This window comes from Saimiri boliviensis (genome assembly GCF_048565385.1).
Source record: "Saimiri boliviensis isolate mSaiBol1 chromosome 19 unlocalized genomic scaffold, mSaiBol1.pri SUPER_19_unloc_1, whole genome shotgun sequence".
Lineage (NCBI taxonomy): Eukaryota > Metazoa > Chordata > Mammalia > Primates > Cebidae > Saimiri > Saimiri boliviensis.
In genome coordinates, this window is record NW_027412502.1 from 1165382 (window position 1) to 1169735 (window position 4354).

A 4354-nucleotide genomic window follows, 5' to 3' on the forward strand; every position below is an offset into this window, starting at 1 on the left:
AATGCTGCAGCTCCACGGGACGGGACGTGCTTTCGGATGCGGTCCTTGTCTTCTGCCTTAGACGCGCCCTCGGGGGCAGCCTCGGTTTCCGGTCCCCGTCCATTGGCCACCTGCCCTGTCATTGCTTTGAGGGAAGAGGAAACAATTTTCAACATTGAAACTTGCCAGGGTGTCTAAGAACCTGTCTGTAGATGAGCTGCCTAAAGATCACCGGGGAAGACTTTTTTAAGGCAGATTTTCTGTTGCAAGAATTTATAATTCTCTAAATCTACCTTAAGGCCCGGAAAGAATCAAGAAAGCCTAAGGAATCTGCACATATTAAGAGTTTTTCCAAGTTTCCCAGAGAGAAGGAGCGGGCGCGTGGGGAGCAGAGGCCGTGGCAGGCAGCGGAGGCACCAGGAGCCGCCGAGTGACCTCGCCGCCCCTCCGGTCCCCTCCCCACCCACAGGCCCATGACCCGCGCCTGTGGCCTCTGCGCACCCAGACTCCGTGCATCCAGACTCCAGCTCCCCAGACTCCGTGCCCTGCAGCACCCACCAGTTCTCCACCGTGGCAGCCTCACCGAGTGGCAACTCCTGCCCACTGCCCTGGCCACAGCCCCTGCGCCCACGGCAGCAACCCAGGTGACCATGATAGTGGTGGAGGACGCTGGTGAGTGGAAGACAGGGCAGCCCGGCCACCGGGCCTACTTTCTTGCCTTGCTGATTGTCTATTTTTATAAGATTGTCTACTTTTCTAAGAGCTTTGTAAACAAAGAAACTTTTTAAAAAGGATGACTAATTTATATTTAATCTAAAGAAGAAGGACGTCAGGCAACTTGGGGGTTTGGGTTTTGGCTTCGTTTCTAAGTCTTCTCTTCGTTGACTTTGGGGCTCAGGTGCCCCAGATGCTTCGGGCTCCTGAGGACCTTCTGGGCCCTCACATTCATGAGGCAGCCACCTGGGGGGTCTGACAGGGCTGTCAGCGAGGCGCTGCTCCCACCTTTCTCCACGTTGGCGTCTGGCCGGGCGGGAAGGGAGAGGACACTGTGTTAAGCAGGTGCTCCAAATAACCCGATTAGCCGCTGGCAGGAGGAGCTCTCCCACATGAAGGACTTCTCCCAATGCTTCCTGGCCACGCCAGGACCTAGTGGTGGCGACCGTGGCCACAGACCTGCCGGAGCCCCTGCAGCTTGCGGCGGTAGCAACCTGGCCCCCTGCCCCGGAGAGAGACCGAGGAGCTCGGCGGCCTCCTGGACCTGGGCCTTGTCCTCTCCGGTCCGCTGTCCATCAGCAGTCAGTGGCCGCCACTGTACCCTTGTCAGCATCCGCGTCTTCCTCGTCGTTCCCGTCGAGCAGCGGCCCTGCCAGCGCACCCTCCACCTGCAGCTTCGGCTGTCAGATGCCGGCGGGGCGACCCAGGCGTGGGGACCCCACGGGCGGAGGCCTCCTCTGTGGCAGAAAGTCCGCTCCCCCTCCGACGGCTTCCTTCGACCTGGAGGACATGCACAACATGAGCCCCTCTGGCGGCTCTGCGGCGGACCTGCTGCAGCCGCAGTTGGAGCCGGGGTCCACTCCACCGCTGCAGCTGCAGCTGCCAGCTGTTGGGGTGACTGGCAAGTTCGTGCTGAAGGCGTCACTGAGCGCCCCCGGGCAGCGAGTACACAGCCAGTTGTCATCAGCGGCAGCGAAGACGGCCCTGACAGCAGCCACCTGGTGGTGGTGGTGGCGGCCCCCACAACGGCGGCCCGCAGCGCCCTTACCCCAAGATCAAGCAGGAGGAGTCTCCTCGTGCACCCACTCAGGCGCTGGACCCCTCCCAGCCATGGCCACGGCGGGCTGCACACGACGTCCCCCTGGGGCGGCAGCCCCCAACCCCTGGGACCTGAGGAACTGCTGAGCAGCAGGGACTGTCACCCTGCCCTGCCACTTCCCCGGCTTCCATCCCCACCCAGGGCCCGATTACCCATCCTTCCTGCCTGACCAGACTCAGCCGCAAGTCCGCCGCTCCATGACCAAGAGCTCAAGCCGCCGGGTTCCTGCCTGCCGAGGAGCCCAGGCCAAACAGGGGAAGACGATCGTGTCCCAGAAAAGCACGGCCACCCACACAAAGAGTTCCCATCCCAAGGCACACCTGCGAACCCACACAGCTGAGAAACCTTACCACGGTGACTGCCAGGGCTGTGGATGGAAATTCGTCTGCTCAGATGAACTGACCAGGCACTACGGTAAACACACTGGGCAACGCCCGTTCCGGTGCCAGAAACGCCACCGAGCATTTTCCAGGTCAGACCACCTCGCCTTGCACATGATGAGGCATTTTAAATCCCAGACAGTGGATATGACCCACACTGCCAAGGGAGAATTCAGGTTTTTGTTTGTTTCTTTACCTTTTCACCTGGTCTTCCCGATGAGGGGCGGAGCCCAGCCAGAAAGCACTACATTCATGGTCAGGTTCCCAGCTGAGTCAACTTGTGAGTGGATAATCAGGAAAAACGAGGAATCCAAAAGACAAAAATCAAAGAATCGATGGCGTCTGTGACTGGATCTTCTATCATTCCAATTCTAAATCCAACTTGAATATTCCTGGACTTACAAAATGCAAGGGGGTGATTACCCCCTTTCTCTAAGCAAAGTGTAAAAAGGAATCAAGCCCCTTCTTCCGGGCCAAGAGAATTTTGAGCGTTAGCTGTCTCTTGGTCACTGGCAACAAAGAACTCCTGATTCTATCTCAGAGTGTGGCACTTTCCTTACAACTCGCTTGGTTACAACATTAGCAGTGTGAAAACAGACTAACGCCTGCACACGTAGGTCTAAGTTAAATGAAAATTGACGGAAGAAGCAATGTCACGTGAACAGTAAGCCTAAGGGGGTTGAAAGCATTATATTGCTACCGGTTATATTACTACCAGTAAAGAAGAGATTTTCAAATGAAATGTATTACCAGAGATTAAAAAAACAGAGAGAGAGACATTTCACAATAACAAAAGCATCAATCCAACAAAAAGACATGCAATCAGAAATCCGCCCAATAGCTTAACTTCAGAGTTCACAAAGAAATGGATAAAATTACAGAGAGAAATGGAGAATTCTATGAGCATGATTAGATATGTTAAAACTTTAGCAATAAATTTAAAAACTATAGAAAATTCCAACAAAGAACTAGAAAAACAAAAACATTAACCACACAGACTTTATGTATATAAATACATATGAACATCAGTAAAAAATTTTTATTGTCTCAAGTGTGAATTATACATTTACCAAGAGAAACTATATCTCAGGCCATCAAACAATACATTTGAAAATATTGAAACCATACAAGACGTAGTTTCAGACCATATGAAAACGCATTAGAAATTGGTAGCAATAAGGTGATCCTGTGGACTGAATGTTTTGGTCATTCCCTAAGTTCATATATTGAAACCTAATCCCTAATGTGATGGTGTTTGGAGGTGGAGCCTTTAAGAGGTGATTAAGTCATGAGGGCAGATCCCTTATTAATTAGGTTACTGTTCTTATAAAAGGGACTTCATTCAGGTCCTTTGCCCCTTCCACCATGTAAGAACACTGAGAAAAGACACCATTTGTGAATCTGGAAACACCTGAATCACACACTCATTCTGCTATTGTCTTGACCTTGGACTTCCCAGGCTCTGGAATTGTGAGAAATAGATTTCTTTTGTTTATAATCCACACAGACTATAGTATTCTGTTACAACAGCCAAAATGGACTAAGATACATGATTGTAAAAATACCAAGTATTTAGAAATTAAACATCAAAACTCTAAATGACAATTTTGTCAAAGTAGAAATCACAAGAGAAATTAGGAAATCCTCTAAACTGAAGGATATTAAAGTAAAATAAATCACAATCTATGGTGTGCAGCTGAAATAATAGAGAAAAAATGACATTTTTAAGTACCTCTATTAGAAAAGAAGAAGATGTCAAATTAGTAACTTAGCTTCTGCCATAAGAAATGAAAAGGAACATGCAGAGGAAGGAAATGATAATGAAACTGAAGTCAATTACTTAGAAAGATAAATAAAATTAACAAATCCTAAACTTGCTTGTACGGGAAAATAATCAGTAAATTTTATAAAACCCTAACTAGATTGATCAAGACAAAAAGATACAAATTAACAATAACAGGAATAAAAGAACATCAGACCACTGTGACCTTCAGGTCAAGAAAAGGAATATTAATAATTTTATGCCAATAAGCTTGACATCCAAATGAACAATTTCCTTGAGAGAGAAAATTCATGAAAACTGATCTAAGAAGAAATAGAAAATGTGACCAGCCATATATAAATTGTAGAAATTGAATTTGTAATTGAAATCCTTCCCATAGAGAATACAAAAGGTCCAGAA

At 48.8% G+C, this 4354-nt stretch overlaps 1 pseudogene; it reads left to right on the forward strand.

Moving 5' to 3' along the window:
* Positions 1-814: 814 nt before the first annotated feature.
* LOC141583183 (Krueppel-like factor 4 pseudogene) lies at positions 815-3190 on the forward strand (annotated as a pseudogene).
* Positions 3191-4354: the final 1164 nt, after the last annotated feature.